Source organism: Dipodomys spectabilis, unplaced genomic scaffold, assembly GCF_019054845.1.
Source record: "Dipodomys spectabilis isolate Male_0828 unplaced genomic scaffold, ASM1905484v1 ptg000054l, whole genome shotgun sequence".
Classification (NCBI taxonomy): Eukaryota; Metazoa; Chordata; class Mammalia; order Rodentia; family Heteromyidae; genus Dipodomys; species Dipodomys spectabilis.
In genome coordinates this window covers 22,305,001-22,324,582 of record NW_024870731.1, presented here as the reverse complement: position 1 = coordinate 22,324,582, position 19,582 = coordinate 22,305,001, and the positions used below count along the sequence as shown (strand labels likewise).

The following is a 19,582-nucleotide window of genomic DNA, read 5'->3' as shown; positions in this document are numbered from 1 at the left end:
AAGAATTTAATTGGCATAAAACAACTTAATAAGAAAAGAAGCATGCAAAATGATTTCAGGTAAATTTTATGTGACACAGTCCTCAAAACAAAATGCAAAACCAAGAAATGACAGAGCCGATGTGTTTATATTTGTCTGAGTAAAGGGAAGTTGCAGCAAAGTAACTCAAGTATGTGGAGATGCCAAAGAATAACTAGAATGACTTTAATAAGAGCTGCTTCTTCAGAATTCTCTGTCTTAGTGTCCCATCCCTGAAGATCAAAATATTGCTTGCCTTCTGAATAGGAAGGACTTCTTCCATTTGGAAGTTTGGTTCCTTGCTTTCAGGAAGAAAAAGGGGAGGGTCAGAGAACCCTTTCTCTACCTGCTGATTTTAAGAGCCTTTAGCTCAAAATAATCCTTCTGCTAAAGTGACATATTCTGTCCCCCTTTGAATATAAACCATTTAGATTGAACAATTGTTAAACATTTTTAGCACCCTATCTTAAGTGGCAGGCTATATCATTTTTCATACCCACTCGACAAATTTTCTCAGATTTTCTTTAAATGAAGAATTTTAAATGCTCAATACTTCAGAATTCAAATGGAAACTAAATGTCATTTCCATGGTGCTGTGTCCTTTACCTGCCTTCCCTCTTTTGTTCCCTTTCTGAATACAGCCAAGAATCATCCTATTTCTCCAACAAGCTGTCTCATACACCCTGAAGGGAATAAGATTAAATGCAGAGTAGCATTCCTGTACCAAGGTGAATGCTTCTTATTAAAGAGATCCCCAGTTGATCTCTTAAATGCAATTCCCTGGTAATGTGAAACTCCTGAATTATTTATTATCTCATATTAGATCAAGAATATTATTTCTGAAAATAAATTTGTTATCACCCCCAAATCAGCTTTTCAAAATTTCTCTTTCTAAAGATTGAACCAGGGTGTAGATTTTTTTCAACACTGGGGGCCAGGGGACAAACTAAAATTATTTAGAGTGCTTTTTATAGCTAGATATCTTCATATGCAAAAGAGGCACACAATGAAGAGTTCTATTTTCTAGATGTAGTTACTAGTATTCTCTAGTCCAGTGAAATTTAACAATAAAGTAATGAATTCTAAACTTTGTATATTCATTCTTGAATGTGCCATATTGTCTCTTCTACTGCAGCACTGGTCAAAAATAAAGAATAACTGGTTTCCCCTCTTTCATGAAATTGCAGTCAATAATAAAAGAAGCTGACATTTCATAAGTCTTTATTGTGAGTTTTCAGTGGAGTAGGGTACCACTATCTCTTCCATTTTATAGAGAAGGAAATGAAGAAGAAAGTCAAGTGGCTGATGAGCTATAGTACATGGCATGAGCCTATGTAGCCCTAAAATAAATGCCCATTGATTCAACACACAAAGCTTTGCCTAAAAATGACAAATTATGCAAGAGAGAGCTAGATGTTTAAGAGTCAGTGATTATCGGGAACTTTAAAATCACTGCTACTTTAAACAAGAATGCCAAAATAATTGATTTTTATAAACATACACTTTTACATAATAGAAAAAGCCCTAAACGTATGAATAGCCAGGTATCCAAATGTATCTGTAGTAAACATCTTTGCACATCAAGTTTGCCCACATGTGTAATTTCTTCAGAAGACAGTTGATTAGAAATAGAAAATCTGAAGCAAAGATTCAGATATTACAAATATGTTGTATATATTACACATATTGTGTATTCAGATATATACAAATACAATTTGTATTTTTAATTATTGTTTACAAATGAGTCTGTCATCCTTTGCACCCTGAGTTTTTTCTTTTCAGCAACAAAAACCTGTATTTAAGTGCCAGTTTCAGAGATCTGGCCTAGAGAAAGCAAAGGGAGTCTGGCTGAGCTCCCCCTGGGAATGTAGGTTACTTGGCTCCTTCCTCAGGGGCAGGGCCCAGCTGGGCCCCTAGTTTTCCAGGCAGCAGTTAAAGCAGACTAGGCTGCCAGTTCTAGCCTCACTCATTCCTAGTCCAGCTTAGATTGGTGGTTCATCCTCATCCAGTGAATTGTCCTTCAAAAAGAAGCAAAGCAGGGGATCTTGAAAGGTTTGCTTATCCCTACTACAGAGTTCAGACTAGTACTGTAGTAACAGAGGAGAAACTCATTCTCAGTCTTAGGGATATCGCTGATGTTGATATATACCCGATTCAGGTTGGGTTCAACTCCAAGTCATAGGGGCTGGTGACAGGTTTATGGTCACTGATGCTCTGTACATCATGTGGCTGACATAGCTCTTCAAAGACAGAAGGAAGTAGGGGGTTGGCAGACAGGGGTGAGGGGCTTGGTATGGGGCTGCCGCTTCAATCTCCATAGGCTACGGTTGGTCCATGCAGGCTTGCGTTTTTTCTCACTGGTATCATAGTGGTTGGACTTGTAGGTGGGTGGGAAGAACAGGGGACCCTCCTGGAATTCCCAGAGCAGTAGGTCATCTCTCTTGGCAATTCTGAGCTGATCCTTCTCCCACAGCTGGCTGAAGTTCTTATTTGGTATGGATTCCCGGACAAAGTGCAAGCCAAAGTCCTCAATCCGAAAGTTCATGTCTCCGAACCACAGAATAAGGTCATGATCCAAGACATTGGGGATAGCAGATCCCTCAAAATTCTGTGTCTCCAGGATCTGGTCAAAGTGTTCCAGCCTCTAGTCATTGTTGTATAGATGGGGAGGCGGGTGACAGTTGATGATACTTACATAATAGCCAGAAAGTTTCCGGCAGATGTTGACTCGCCTTGGTTTCCCCAGTACCCATAGAGGCCAGTGGGAATAGATTCCGTAGAGAGGATCTGGCTGTAGGGCAGATGTTGATACTTGGCGAAGAACAGTAAGAGGAGCTCCTGCCTGGGAACATGAGAGATCTTGATGAACTTCAGAGGGGAAAGTACATCCATGAAGAAACTGCTCCATGGGTCTCCAAAGGCAGAGTCAGAAAGGAGGCTTATGATCCCAGAATTCATTTCCCAATGATATACATATCCAGACTGAGGTTCTGGTTGTTCAGGAGAAGTAGGTCACTCAGGTCTTGAGGGGGAGCTGCCTGTCACAACATGTATACAGAGCTTAGTGGGTTTGGGTCCCCTCGGCTTCCGGTGATTGACAGCGGCCATCATCCCCACCCGGTGACCCGGCAGGCTGGTCTCCCCGCTCCAGCCCCAGTGGAGGCCAGAGCAGCCTCTCCGGTGCAGGTCTCCTCACCCCTCTCAGCATATTTTTCTTCCGGATTCTGACCGCCTGCCTCGGTTTCCCTAAGAGGCAGGACCCTGAGCTTTTTTTAAATTACCAAAGCCATTTTTTCCCATAGAGAGAATTATTTCTCAACAAAATTAGAGTATTCAGTGAATCAATTGTTGGGGAAGCTGGTTAATTTTACTGTCTATTTTAATTTCTCCATTTTATATTTATCAATTATAAGCAAATGCCTTGAATATTGAGTCTGAACTAAAGTAGTTTGAAGGGATTACTCAGTTTGGTGGGGTTTTCTAGTCTTTTTGTCAGGTAGATTTAAGCTAGAGGCCCTCTAATAAAAACCGTGTGCATGGATAGTTAACAATATGTACATTAAAGAATTTTTTTTCTACCTTGAAATTACTAGCCTGGAGGAAGTTGAAAGTGAAGCAACATTCAGATCATCTTTGATGTAAAATATGTTTTGGTTCTGATTCATTGTGGTTATTTTCATTATATTCATTAAATGAGGCTCATGACTTTTTGAATTCATATCCATATTTTCTATCCTAGGGGATCTCACTACTGACATAGGCTGTATTTCTGTCAACGGTAGTGGATTAGTTGCAGTTTTTACCTTTTAATTAAACAGCTGCTGCCGCTAAACACAATTTTGAATTATTTAATAGTCCATATTACTTTAGTCAATGAACACTGCTTGAATTTTTTAATTATATGAAGCCATACATTTTTTATGATGTAGCTTTCTGAAAAATGAGTCGACAGAAGTAATAATTTGTTCTTTTGAGATGTCAGGAATATCTTAGCATATTTTAAAGTAATTATAACTGAAATTAAAAGCCAAGCTGATCAAAGACAAGATCTTCAGCCTTGAAAACTGTATGTATGGGATTTTAAATAAACTATATGTATGGGATTTTAAATAAAAGTCCAATTCAAGATGGTATCTGTCATCTTTGTCTCAGAAACAGGCAATACGTGTTAAATCCTACTGTATGTAGTTAGTGTACTGGAGAGGATCCTAAAAGTTGTACTTTTTCATTGTTCCTCATTTCAAAAACTCAGTGCTTTATAATATGTGGCTTTGGGGCAATAGAATTTGCTTAGGTGATGGTGCCATTGAGAAGCAGAGATCAGTCAATCTAAAAACTATTTTCTGTTAACGTGAGTTTTTGTGAGGGCTCATGATTATCTTGTTACATTATTCTGAGTTATATTCAGAAATATTACCTAAATTCTTAGTTTTAATAAGTTTAAATGAATAATTCAGCACAGACTTGAAGATTATAGATCCTTGGAAAATATTTTTAAAAAGTGACAATGGCATAACCTTTCTTTCTTCTTACTCTTTGCTCTGTTCTCTCTCTTGCAGTGCTAAGGACTGAAGCTAGGGCCTCCAGCATCTCTACACCACTAAGCAATATTCTATCCCATTCACATTTCTTTATGGAAAATTTGTCTGTCTGTATATACATATATATGTACATAGGTCTATTCTGTGGCAATCCTTTCTTGCTATTTGCTAGGGTAGAATATGACATATAATAATAGAAGTATTAAACAGTGGAATGAACACTTGAAAATATGTCACATTGTATTTTAAGGCTCATCACAACATTGGAATAACCTGACAATTTCTGTGATCTGAGAAGCTACCTTCAATATTTTGTTGTGACAGGAACTGATATCTTTACCTTCCATCTTTGGTTGAATTTTCTTTAGTGGTGGAAGTAAACGAGAATGGTATAAGATTGGTCTTTGATTTTTTTCAACTATACGAGGCATGTAATAGAGTCTAGATGATGGTAACTGTCAGAATTCCTAGAATAAATTATTTCCATCCTCCAAGCTGATTCATGTAGAGCATGAGAGAGTCCATTTAGAGAAGTCCACCTGACCCTGTGTGTCTGCTTGAGGTTGACATCTGATCGATTCCTTATCTGACTTCACACACACACACACACACACACACACACACACACTGAGTTAAAGTTCATTACAGAACTAGGTGTTATACTGTAAAACATATTGTGAAGTAGTGTTGATCATCCCTCATTGTTACAAACATTAGGCTACATGACATAAAGTTTCTGTCATTGAACTCATGTTTATGGATTAAATATGAGAAATAACCTCTATCTTCTAAAGGAGGTTAGTTGCTTAGAACATTAAGGAGGAATTTAGTCAAAAGACACAGCCATGTATTGAATTTAATGATTTTATCTTGTGTTCATGTGACAGTCACAGAGTCTGGTCAAGTGGAGTTGAAGAGCTAACTTGAAGATTCCCTTAGTAGTTCTTTGACGTATTCATTTATTTGTCTCAGGTTAACAATTCTATGAAGATAATAATTTATCATTGGTGCTTATTGTTGCAATTTCTTCCTTTGTTTCCCTCACTGATCATAAGCTCCAAGAACAGGACCAAGTCTGTTTTGTTCAGTTGCCCAATGACAACTGTATAATAGTATAACTGTATAATAGTAATTAAATGTTCTTTTTTTGACCATCCATGGATACCACTTGGCCAGGGAGTTACTTGAGGGAGCAAAATGAAAATGTCTAGAGGTAACCGTGGGCCTCTTTAGAAACAGTAGACTGAAAAGAAAACAGTCCATTTACTTGATCTGTATTGTTAAGTATGAGTGCTTCAAGTCTTTTCAAGTTTTTGATTGAATATTGACATCACAGTGAAAAAAATGAGAAGGCTGAATCAAAGTCATTGTGGTTCAATTGATACTGTGCCTATTGATTCACAGACCGGTTGGCTTAAAGAGTAGATCTTTTTTACTCTCAAATGTTTATATGTTAACATAAAGTAAAGTAGTGAACTCGGGAGGATGTGTGTGTGTGTGTGTGTGTGTGTGTGTGTGTGTGTGTGTGTGTGTATGTGTGTGTGTGTATGTGTGTATATGTGTGTGTGTTTACCTATAAGCAGCACCGTATGTTAGTGCTGTCTCAAATGCCTTGTAGCTCCTATGACCATATTCTATCCAACAGAAAAAAAAGGGCAAAGTCAGGTCTCTTCAGATTGAAATACGTAGGTTCGATTTCAGGGAGACTTTTGCCAAGCTAAAAAGTCAAGAAGACATTTACCAAAAGAAAAAGGTTAAGAGATTGAGGTTAACTAATGAGCCACCAGTTTTACTGTCAGTGCCTGCTCTTGGCTTGGTATTATTCTGGGTGTTGAGGCTACAACACTGAGGAAGGCAAAATCTTTGACAAATAAAAATATTCGTTGAATATTTCTATTATCACTGAGAAGTTTTAAAAAGGAATTGCCATTCACCAAAGAAGTTTACGAATACAGTGCATCTTGATTGCTGTCACCCCCTTTCAACACTGTCACCTACCGCTGCCAACCCTTTCCTTCCCTTCCTTATCTTAACTTGGGGTTATGTATGTATGTATTTATTTTTTGCCTTTTAAGACAGTAGTTTATGTGTATAATGCATCTCGATCTATGTCACCCTCTTCATCCCCCCTTTGACTCACCCTTTACTTGTATTTGTCAATTCTGTGGTATGTACAATGATTTCTTGTCTACATTCTTCCTCTTTCCCCTTCTTTCTTCTATCCCTCTTCCTTTGGCCCAACCCTCTTGCCAGTACTTGTTTCCTGATACTAATTTTGTAGGGCTTTGACTTAGTCTTTTTAAACAATTACACTATTTGCGCTCTCCATAGAGTCTATTAACTTCACTTGATTCATTTGTAATCCCTTACTTACCACCCTGTGTGTTTACTTGTAGATTTGTGGGCAGTTCTAACTACCACAAATGAGGGAAAACATGCGACTTATCTTTCTCTGGGTCTATCTTACTTCACTTAATATAATTTTTTCAAGACTTTCCATTTCCTTACAATTGGTACAATATTATTTCTGATGGATAAGTAGAATTCTATTGTGTAAAAATACTACATATTCATCTGTTGTGGGGCATCTGGGCTGATGCTATATCTTGCAACAAAAACAACAAACTCTTTTTTTCTTAATATATATTTTTATTGTAAAAATTGTACAGGGGGTTACAGTTACCTGAGCAAGGTAATAAATCCATTTCCTATTAGGCATTGTTATACTCTCCTTTATTTTTCCCCTACCATCCCTTTCCTCCCCACCTCCCCAAATCCTCCCTCCCTTCTGCCATGCCCCCCCTAAAGTTGTAAAGTTCCTTTTCTATATACTGTCTTGTATATCTCATTGTTACAATGGGTCATCCTGTATCCTTATTTCAGCTTTTTGTTAGTTCCCTTCCCCTCCCTAAATTTGAAAAATGTATATACAAGATGCAAGACACCAGAATCAAATACAGTGGCAACAGGTTGTACCATGAGGGAAGAACATACAAAGAAACAAAAAAAAATCACATAGTACATTAAAAAGAACAGCAACAAAGATAAAATCTCTTGTGTCCCTATCTTGGGGTTCATTTTTACTTAGCATCAATTGTATGGTCATATGTACATAACTTTTGACCTCTTCTGCTTGTCCTAGACATATACTACTTATTGCAAATAAGGGAAACCATAGGACCTATGTTTCTTTAATATAATTTTTTCCAAGTCTTTCCATTTCCTAACAAATGGGGCAGTGTCATTCTTTCTGATGGACTCATAGAATTCCATTGTGTGGAATTTTCTTGATCCATTCGTCTATTGAGGGGCATCTGGGTTGGTTCTATACCTTAGTTATGGTGAATAATGCTGCAATAAGCATAGTTGTGCTGGTAGCTTTAGTATAGCCTTGTTATGTTAGGTAAATGCCTAAAAGTGGGATTGCTGGGTCATAGGGGAGCTCTATGTGGAGTCTTTTGAGGAACCTCCATACTTCTTTCCAAAGTGGTTGAACAAGTTTACATTCCCATCAACAATGCAATAGGGTTCCCTTTTGACCACATCCCCTCCAGCATCTGTTGTTATTAGAGTTCTTGATTTTAGCCATTCTAACTGGGATGAAGTGGAATCTCAATGTTGTTTTGATTTGCATTTCTTTTATGGCTAGGGAGGTTGAGCATTTCTTCATGTGTCTATTGGCCATTCTTATTTCCTCTTCAGAGAAGTCTCTCTTTAAGTCTTTAGCCCACTTATTAATGGAGCAGTTGCTTCTTTGAGGATTTGTTGTTAGGGGATTTAATTTTTTGAGTTCTAAGTATATTTTAGATATGAGACCCTTGTCCATTGTATGGCTAGTGAAGATCTTCTCCCAATCCATGGGCTTTCTATTGATCTTGCTAGCTATGTCCTTTGCCATGCGAAGCTCTGCAGTTTCCTGCAGTCCCATTTGTCCAACCTTTCTTTGATTTGAACAACAAACTCTTGAAACTATGATGTGCCTGGTAGTAATATATTCTGTGCAAAGAATAATTATGCAGAAGAGGTTGGTGAAAAGGCAAATGACAAAAGCAGGTAAAACACTGGGTAACAATTTAGTACACAATGCCTGGAACTTGAATCAAATGAGACATTGAAGACTTTTAAATATTGCTAATATTTGACAGGCTTATCTTTAGACAGGAAAATTCTATCAGAGGATTCTGTATAGATTATCTTTCTTTTGATAATTAAATTTTTTAATGAAATATGGTCCCATTATGTAAGCCAGCCTGGCCTATACTTATAATCCTTCTGCCTCAGGGTTTCCAGTGTTGATATTACAAACATGCACTGCCATGCTAGTTCACCTTTTACATTCTTATTCATACTTACGAAGGAAGGAAGGAAGGAAGGAAGGAAGCAAGCAAGGAAGGAAGGAAGGAAGCAGGCAAGCAAGGAAGGAAGGAAGGAAGGAAGGAAGAAAGGAAGGAAGGAAGGAAGGAAAAAAATGTGAAACAAGAAATTTTAAAGTATGTATATACTTTTCATTTGCTCCCCAGTATTAATAAGCACCTCATGAATATAACCAAGTTTTTTTTTTGTTGTTTTCTTTTTTTGTTGGTCATGGGGCTTGAACTCGGCCTAAGTGCTGTCCCTGTCCCTCAGCTCTTCAGCTCAAGGCTAGCACTCCACCACTTGAGCCACAGCACTACTCCCAGTTTTCTGGTCATTTATTGGAGATAAGTTTCACAGCCTTTCCTGCCCAGATTGACTTTGAATGGTGTTCCTCAGATCTCAGCCTCCTGAGTAGCTAGGATTACAGGCATGAGCCACCAGTGCCCAGCATAACCAAGTTTTATAGTAATGGTTTTTATAGTTAACTTTTTTCCATTAGTTGACTAGTTTTTCATTTTCTTAACCAGTAACTGTGATTAATCATTTGGTTGTTACCTGAACAGGTAAGGACCTGAAAGGTAAGGACCATATTAAAACTACCCAGAAATTAGATAAGCAACAATGATGAATTATGAAATTACTGTGGTGACAATAATAACGAGCATAAAATGTAGTGATAGTAAGCCCTCTATTTTTTCTTTCCTTTTTTTTGCAGGTCCTGGGGCTTGAACTCAGGGCCTGGGCTCTGTCCCTGAGCCTCTCCATTCTCAAGGCTACCACTCTACCACTTGAGCCACAACACCACTTCCAGTTTTATCTGAGTAGTTTATTGGAGATAAGAGTCTTAAGGATGGGTTGAGAGGGTGGCTCAGTGGTAGAGCGCTTGCCTTGCATGCCTGAGGCCCTGGGTTCGATTCCTCAGTACCACATGAGCAAAAAGAAAAAAAAAAAGCCAGAGGTGGCGCTGTGGCTCAAGTGGTAGAACGCTAGCTTTGAGCTGAAGAGCTGAGGGACAGCGCCCAGGCTCAGAGTTCAGGCCCCACAACCGGACCAAAAAAAAAAGAGTCTTAAGGGCTTTCCTGCATGGGCTGGCTTTGAACCATGATGCTCAGATCGATTACAGGCATGAGCTACACTGAGGACTGGCCCACGACATCTTTTATAACAACCCGTTTTATTCTTAATAGTTGAAAAACAAAAGCAAGAAACCTAACTCCTTCTTAGCTATAAATTCTCTCAGCAGGTAAAGAATGCATGTTAGATGTTAGGAAACTAAGTCATGAGAGTATTAAAATAAAGAAAGAGCAGGAAGTGACTTCAAGAGACCAGATCAACTTTCATGGAGAGTTGAAGAGGGGGACCATGGAGACGTGAGGAGACTCAGGAGACACAAGGCATAATGAGGGCAGTGGTGGAGGGACTTAAATAGGGTAATATGTGGGGTCAGTGTCCCAGGTAGCTGGAGGGTTCAAAACTTTGGAGAGTTTATCCTACAGGTTTGGCTCAGGAAATGTCATTTGAGGAGGCCGATCACTTGAGAGTGTTGGGGGAGTTGGCTTTCCTATTTAGTATGAGATTCTGGCCTCGAGAATGGGCTAGAGAATTTCAGAAAGATCCCTTGGGGAAAGGGTAGTCAGTGGTCCAAGCCATGGAAGCCATATTGAGTTATAAGAACAAAGCAGATTACCATCATTAGAGACTAGAACCAACTATTGTAACCTCTCCAGATGAACTTCTTTCTCCACCACCTATTTCTGTTTGCTAGAGAAGAATTCTACTATTAACCTACATCCTTAATCCTTCTCTTTTTTTTTGAACCTTTCAGGGAAAGACTTAAAACCAAAGCTGCAGATTAAAAGGAAGATGATGACTCAATGTACAATTATTTTCTTATCTCATTGCAATAAATACATGTAAATACATACATTTGTTTACATGCTGATTATCCTCCTTTATACTGGAAAACTTGAGGTATCATAAATTCTGAGAAAATTCAAGTTTTTCATATAAAAGTAACTAAAACAAGGGGGAGAAGGATTCACCTGCACATCTACTCTTATCACTGATTAACTTTGTCATATCTGCTAACCCTTTTATACTTCCTCTGTTTCTAATAAATGAAATTGTCACTGAGATTACCCTGGATAATGATCAGAAAAAATTTGGAAGAGTTTTTCATGGTAAAGGGACAGGGTTTCATAGCTCAGACTGTGTTTAAATTGTGTTTAAATCTGTGTTTAAACTTCTTTAGTAAAGTGGTCTCCTTCTCCTGCCCTCATTTCTCTCAGAAGTGTTGCAAGTACATTCCTGGCTTAGTGTTGGAAAAGTATTCACTGTGATGAGGCTGTGCTTAGAAATACTTGCTTTTAAATTCTGAAAAATAAATCTGCATTATTAGAAGAGATTCCCCAAGTCCTTTCTATGTGGGAAAACCCTGGTACATTTTAATCATTCTCAACATTTTTTTTTTGAAATGGGGAGACTTATCTAGCTGACACTAGTTTATCTTCATGATAGAGGAAGGTGAAGTCCCACTTCCTAGCTGATGCGCATGCCAGAATTCCAAGAGGCAGGGGCGGAGTCTTGGGCAATAGGTTCCTGGACCTGAACTTGAGAGACTCAAATTTCCTGTGACCCTGCCTCCAACTCTGACAGTATTTAGGTGCAAATTAGCTCAGGCACCATTTTGCCCTGCCTCATGAGAGGTGTCTGTGTTGTCTCCTGTCTCTTGACTCTCCTCTGGTCACCATGGTGGGTGTCCCACTTCAGCTCTCCATTGGGATTGATCTCGTTTGTTGCTATTATTTTTCTGCTCTTTCCTCATGTGGTATCATGGCTCAACCTTCTAGAAGTGTTGAGTGTATTCAAGGGGCTACAGGTCTTTTTGACAGGGGTCTGCCTGCAACTGCCAACTTTCCAACAAAGACTCCCAATTTGACCTCTCAGAACATGGCTTCTCTGCTTCTCATGATTGAATTACCTTACAATATTGTCCCTACAGAAGAAATGACTTGTTTACTGTTAGCCTGATATAAACGTTGGGTCTGCAGGTTGAGAACACGTTGAGAAGTGAATTACAAAGGCGTGCTCATCCCCTTCCTGCTACCTGACATCTATTTGAGACTTGGTTTCCACAAATATGGGAATATAGGTTGATGTTATCTCAATTATGCAGAAGTAGCGTCTCCAAGGGGTCTACTTTATCCTTCTTCCTGTTTTTTCTTTGTTCTGTGGTATTTGAATTGGATCAAAGCAAAGAGCTCTTCTATAGTTTATTTGTGTTGGCACTTATTATGGTGTTGGCTCTTGCTATGCAAGAGGCCTAACAATAGAACATATTCCTATTGCTATTAGGGTCATAATCCTGATAGTGAAGTCCGAATTAGCCACTTTGCATCCTAAATAGCATCTATTTTAGATTGATCTTCTGTTCTAGTGATGGAATTCAAAAAGTCTAGTTATCAGTCACTTGTATGTGTTTTAAATTGCAAACTGTAGTTCAATCAAAGCCTAACTGGCTTTTTTTTTTTTTTTTTTCCATTTTTTTTTTTTTTATTGTAAAGCTACTATACAGAGGGTTACAGTTACATGAGTGAGGTTATGAGTACACTTCCTCTTGAACATTGTTACCCCCTCCATTGTTTTCCACCATCCCCTCCCTCCCTCCCTTCCCCGAGGTTCTTTTTTTTTTTTTTTGATTGTGATTAAATGATTACATAATTTCAAAGTCACAAGTTCATTCTAACTTCCCTGGAGCAAATTGTCTACCACAGTCTGTAATATATAACAGTGTTCACATGTTATATACCATATTTGTGATCAGCAGCATGAGGATATTTAGTAGTGGTTCAACCAGATGAGCGGGAGTTCTTTGTTTCTTAAGTCCTGTTAGTTTTGTCGTATCACCTAACCTTTTGGATTTAGCATCCACTTATCAGGGAGACCATGTACCGTTTGTCTCTTCGTTCTTGGCTTACCTCGCTCAACATGATTCCTTCTAGCTCCATCCATTTCCCTGCAAATGCCATTATTTTGTCATTTCTAATGGCTGCATAATATTCCATTGTGTATAGATACCACAATTTTTGGATCCATTCATCTGTGGTGGGGCACCTAGGTTGTTTCCATATCCTAGCTATTGCGAACAGTGCTGCAATAAACATGGAGGTGCACGTGTCCTTGTATATTGGTTCCTGTTGTTCAGGGTAGATGCCTAGAAGTGGTATGACTGGGTCGTAAGGGGGGTCAATCTTTAGCTTTCTAAGGACCCTCCAGACTGCTTTCCAAAGTGGTTGTATAAGTGTACATTCCCACCAGCAGTGTAATAGGGTTCCTCTTTCTCCACATCCCCTCCAGCGTTTGTCGTTGGCTGATTTGTGGATGTGGGACATTCTGACTGGGGTAAGGTGGTATCTCAGGGTTGTCTTTATTTGCATTTCCTTCACCACCAGGGATGATGAACATTTCCTCATGTGTTTCTTTGCCATTTTTATTTCTTCATTTGAGAAGTCCCTCTTTAGTTCCCTTGCCCATTTAGTAATTGGTTTGTTAGGTTTGGGAGGGATTAGTTTCTTGAGTTCCCTGTATATACAGGATGTTAACCCCTTGTCTGATATATTGCTGGTAAATATTTTTTCCCAATTAGTTGGTTGTCTTTCTAGCTTAGTTGCGATAGATTTAGCTGTGCAGAAGCTTTTTATTTTAAGGTAGTCCCATTTGTCGAGTCTCTCTCCAACTTGTTGTGACCCTGGGACTCTGTTCAGGAAGTTCCTTCCTGTGCCTATTAGTTCAAGTGTCTCTCCTACTCTGTCCTGCAGTAGTTTCAGAGATTCAGGTTTAATGTTAAGGTCTTTAATCCATTTTGAGTTGATGTTGGTGCATGGTGATAGGCTGGGGTCCACTTTTAGTTTTCTGCATGTGGCTGCCCAGTTTTCCCAGCACCAGCGGTTGAAGAGGCTGTGTTTCTTCCATTGTATGTCTTTGGCTCCTTTGTCGAATATCAGCTGGCTGTAGGCCTGTGGATTTATATCTGGATCTTCTATTCTGTTCCATTGGTCTTCGGGTCTGTTTTTGTGCCAGTACCATGCTGTCTTTGTGATTATAGCTCTGTAGTAGAGTTTGAAGTTCGGCATGGATAGCCCTCCCATATTGTCTTTATCCCCTAGAATTGTTTTGGCTATTCTAGGTCTTTTGTTGTTCCATATAAATTTTTGGACTGTTTTCTGTATTTCAGTGATGTACGTCATTGGGATTTTAATAGGAATTGCATTGAATTTGTATATTAGTTTTGGAAGTATCACCATCTTTACTATATTAAGTCGGCCTATCCAGGAGCATGGGAGGTCTTTCCATTTCCTAGTGTCTTCTGCGATTTCTTTCTTTAACTTTTTATAGTTCTCATTAAATAGTTCTTTTACATCTTTGGTTAGGTTAATTCCTAAATATTTTATTTTTTGGGAGGTTATTGTGAATGGGGTTGCTCCCTTTATTTCCCTCTCTTCCTGTGCGTTATCAGTGTATAGGAAGGCAACTGATTTTTGTGGGTTTATTTTGTATCCTGCTATTTTGCCGAAGTGTCTTATGATTTCTAAAAGTTTGGGGATGGAGTTTTTGGGATCGTGGAGGTATAGTATCATGTCGTCTGCAAAAAGGGATAGTTTCACTTCTTCTTTCCCTATGCGGATCCCTTTAATGTCTTTTTCTTGCCTTATTGCCCTGGCTAAGGGTTCTAGGACTATGTTGAAGAGGAGTGGAGACAGTGGACATCCTTGCCTTGTTCCTGTTTTTAGGAGGATTGGTTGTAGCTTTTCCCCATTAAGTATAATATTGGCTATTGGTCTGTCATAAATGGCTTTTATTGTTTTTAGAAATGTTCCTTCTATTCCTATTTTCTCCAGAGCTTTTAGCATGAATGAATGTTGAATTTTATCAAAGGCCTTTTCTGCATCTGTGGCGATAATCATGTGATTCTTGACCTTGGCTCTGTTGATATGCTGGATTACATTTATTGACTTACGTATGTTAAACCATCCCTGTGTCTCTGGGATGAAGCCTACCTGATCATAGTGTATTATTTTTTTTATGTGTTTCTGGATTCTGTTAGCTAGAATCTTGTTAAGGATCTTTGCATCTGTGTTCATCAAGGAGATTGGCCTGTAATTCTCCTTTTTGGTTGGGTCTTTGCCTGGTTTGGGGATGAGTGTGATATTGGCTTCGTAGAATGAGTTTGGGATAGCTCCCTCCTTCTCTGTTTCTCTGAAGAGCTTGAGGAGTATGGGTATTAGTTCTTGTTTAAAGGTCTTATAGAATTCTGCTGTGAATCCATCTGGTCCTGGGCTTTTTTTTGTTGGAAGACTTTTGATAGCTTCCTGTATCTCATTATAGGATATTGGCTTATTTAATTGGTTAACTTCTTCTTTGCTCAGTTTGGGTAACTTGTATTTCTCTAAAAATGCATCCATTTCCGCCAGATTTTCTTCCTTTAGAGAGTATAGCTTTTGAAAGTAGTCTGTTAGAATTGTTTGGATATCTTGGGTACGTGTTGTGATATTTCCTGTGGCATCCCTAATCCTATTAATATGGGTTTCCTCTCTTCTTTTTTTAATTAATCTTGCCAACGGGCCATCAATTTTGTTTATTTTTTCAAAGAACCAGCTTTTTGTTTGGTTTATTTTGGTTATGGTTTTCTGATTTTCTAATTGGTTAATCTCTGCTCTCAATTTGGTTATCTGGCTTCGTCTAGTAGCTTTAGGTCCCATTTTTTCTTGTTTTTCTAGCTGTTTTAGTTGCAACATGAGATTATTTACTTGGTCTGTCTCCATTCTCTTGATGTGGGCACTGAGGGCAATAAATTTGCCCCTCAGGACTGCTTTTGCTGTGTCCCACAAGTTTCTTTGTGAGGTGTTTTCATTTTCATTGAGTTCTAGGAAATGCTTTATTTCTTCTCTGATCTCTTCTGTTACCCAGGCCTTGTTAAGGAGTGTGCTGTTCAATTTCCATGTATTAGAGAAATTTCTGCGGTATGCTTTGTTATTGAGAGCTAGCTTGATTCCACTGTGGTCAGATAGGATACAGGGGATTATGTCGATCCCTTTGTATTTGCTTAAGTTCCTTGAATGAACTATGATATGGTCTATTTTGGAGAAAGTTCCATGAGCTGCTGAGAAGAATGTGTACTGTGTTGTTTTAGGGTGAAATACTCGGTAGATGTCAGTTAATTCCGCTTGAAGTATGGCCTCACTTAATTCGGTAGCTTCTTTGCCAATACTCTGGTTGGTAGACCTGTCCTTTGGTGAGAGTGGCGTGTTAAAGTCTCCTAGTATTATCGTATTGGGATCTATTTTATTCTGTAAGTTTGAGAGCATTTGTTTAACATATCTGGGTGCACCAATATTTGGGGCATATAAGTTGATGATGGTTATATCCTCCTCTTGGATTGTTCCCTTTATTAATATGTAGTGTCCGTCCTTGTCTTTCTGTACTGATTTTAATGAAAAGTTTATTTTGTCAGATATCAGGATAGCTACACCTGCTTTCTTATTGGGGGAATTTGATTGGTAGATCCTTTTCCACCCCTTCACTCTGAGTTTGTTTGTATGTTTGGCTGAGAGGTGCGTCTCCTGAAGGCAACAGATGGATGGGTCTTGTTTTCTGATCCAGTCCTCAGTTCGTTTTCTTTTAATTGGCGAATTCAGCCCATTTATATTAAGAGAAAGTATAGAGAGATGCATTGTTGTCCCTGCCGTTCCGTTTTCCTAAGTTTTTCTTCTTTCCTTTCCTCCTGTGCTTGCTCAGTTAGACTTTGAGTAATGCCTGTTTGGGGCAGGTCCCAGTTCCTGGTTGCTTTCTTCAGGTTGTGTCCCCCCTCTTAGAATTCTTTGTAATGCTGGCTTCATGTTTATGTATTCATTTAGTTTTTCTTTGCTATTAAAAGTTTTCAGTTCTCCATCGAATGTGAATGCTAGCTTTGCCGGGTATATCAGTCTGGGTTGGCAGTTATTGGCTCTCAGGGCTCGTATGGTGCTTTCCCAGGCTTTTCTTGCATTCATTGTTTGTGTGGAGAGATCTGCAGTGATTCTAATTTTTTTCCCATTGTAGTATAGCTCCTTCTTCATTTTTGCTGCATGCAGGATTGTTTCCTTATTATTCAGATCCATCATTGTTACTATTATGTGCCTAGAAGTGTTTCTCCTGGGATCTTGCTTGTTGGGTGTTCGATAAGCTTTTGTGATGTAGTTAAGATGGTCGTTTTTGAGGTGGGGAAAATTTTCATTGACTATCTTGTTAAATAGGTGTTGCATTCCCTTGCTCTGGAATTCCTCACCTTCGTCCACTCCGATTATGCGAAGGTTAAATTTTTTAGCATTATCTGCTTGCTCTTGAATTTCCCTTTGGTTTAATTTGAGTGATTTTTCCATATCTGTCACTTTTTGGTCCAGTTGGTGTATTCTGTCTTCTGTATCTGACACTCTACCTTCCATTTCATTCACTCTGTTGACCGTGGCTTCTATTGTGGTTTGCAAGGTGGAAATGGATCCCTTTATGGATTCAATGTTGGTTCTCAGAGTACTGATCTCACCTCTCAATGAGGTGAGATCAGTATGCATTACCTCTAATTTGGCGTTTATCTCACTTCTTACTGAGGTTTGTGCAGCTTCTATTTTTGCATCCAATTTTTGTTTGATATCCTGTATATCTTTTGATAGTTCATCCTTGTGCTCTTTCAATTTCTGATCCATTTCTCGCTTTATTTCTTGAGTCATTGCCTCCAGCAACCCTTGGATGTAGTTTTTGTCTTCCATTCCTGCTTTGCTCCCACTGGGGCTCTCCCCTGCGTGGCTGCTGGCTTTTGAGGTGAGCTTGCTGTCCTGGGTAGTGGTAAACCTTGTGATTTTTCTCTGTGATTTTCGCATGGGGGTTCAGGAGACTGCTCTTCAATCTTGTTTTGGTGTGTCTGTCTTTGCTTGGTTGCTGATTCTGTATTGGTAGAGAGAGTCTGTGCCTGATCTGGATTCTGTTGGGAGCCTATTTCCAGCTGCTATTCACTTAGGATTCTCAGCTCTCTGCTGTAGCAATTCCCGCCTTTGGAAGGGTTGAGCAGCCTAGACTGCTTGTGTTTGCTCCTGCGGGTGCTCTTGGGAAGATCAGATGCTCTGGATGCACTCTCCCAAATACTGGAGTCTGCTATGGGCTCCTGATGTGTTTTTGTTTGTTTGTTTTGGGCTGGTTGTGGGCTTGAACTCTAGGTTTGGGTGCTGTCCCTCAGCTCTTCAGCTCAGGGCTGGCACCCTACCATTTGAGCCACAGCCCCACTTCTGACCCTTTTTGCTTTCTTCAGGCGCCGGTCCCCTGGCCTGGTTCCAGCCCCAGCCTGGAGCGCGCTTGTTAGGCCTGTGCTAATGTGTATACCACCTTGGTTATGCAGCCTGGAGGACACAGTTCAAATTTCTTCTACTGTTGGTAGTCTTGACCCAGGGGCACTGTTCCTGGCTTGAGCATTTAAGCTCCCTTCCAGGGGCGCTCTTGCTCTGGCCTGGCCAGCAGAGTGTGCTCCACCGGCTGGTGGAGCTCTCGAACAGTTCCCAGTTTTAGTGGGTCCTGTGGTCCGGGTGTTGGGGTAGGGAGTCTAGGTCAGGGTCTGGGGATTCCCTCCAGCTCTGGTCTCCCTTCATGGATTCCCTGTCCCCTGATGGGTACTCACCCTGTAGGTCGTCAGTTGTTGTTGCAGTCCATCAGTTGTTGTTGCAGTCCGAGTTCAGTTGGGGTGGTTGCGGGCTGGGTTGGGCGGCCCCCCGCCGGGTCCTTGCGATCGCGATTGGGCGGGTGGTCTGCGGACAGGTCCCTTTGTGGCGCTGCTGGTGCTGGGCGGCTTTGGCGGGATGGAGCCTCTCCGCTCCGGTGGAGAGTGATGGGTGGGGTGGGATCCTCCTGGAGACTCCCGGCTGGTAGGTTTCTCTGTTCCTGGCGATCCGCTGTTCTGCAATCCGGTACCTGTGATCTGCAAGCAGCCCCCTGTGTCTCTGTGTCTCAGGCAGCCCCCGCCGGGCCGGCTGGCTGGCGGCTTGGCGCACTGCCGCGCGGCCAGTAAAGGTTGGGGGAGGGGTCTTCGCTCTTCTCTGTTCTGAAATTCTTCTTTTCCTCTCGTTCTTTTTTTTGTTATTTTCCACCTCTGGTTTTTCTCTGAGTGTTCGTCTTTTTGTTGTTGTCGGTCTCTTGGGGAGATTAAAGGTTGGAACTCGAACTCTCTTTTTGGTTGGAGAGAGCTGTGGCGTTTCCCTACTGCCCCGTCGCCATCCCTAACTGGCTTTTAATAAGAGTCAGGATCACAGATATGAAAATGAACACAGATATCTTTTTTCATTTTCTCCAAGCACATCTGATCTTTTTAGTAGAAATAACAGACAGTAATAGAATGGTGCCTGTTAATTGGACTTCATTTGATAGTTTTTAGTAATGGCCTTTGTCCTGCTGTGGTAGATAAATGCTCACTGATTTGAGAAGCTCTAACTTTGTGAACCAGAACTAGTAATTATAATGGTATTTGCTTATTTATATAGTACTGCATATTTTCAAATTCTTTTGATAGCTTTTGTTTTATTTTAACCTTCTGATGCCAGTACTATGAATCTGTTATTCTATTTGCGAATATACCTATTTTAACCATGACG

At 39.9% G+C, this 19,582-nt stretch overlaps 1 protein-coding gene and 1 pseudogene across 7 annotated transcripts in view; one reads left to right on the top strand and one right to left on the bottom strand.

The window, feature by feature from the left end:
* The window catches only part of Fhit (fragile histidine triad diadenosine triphosphatase), a 1,324,198-nt gene that overhangs the window by 830,303 nt on the left and 474,313 nt on the right, over positions 1–19,582 (top strand). The window lies entirely within an intron of this gene.
* Positions 1,801–4,906, bottom strand: LOC122107882 (annotated as a pseudogene).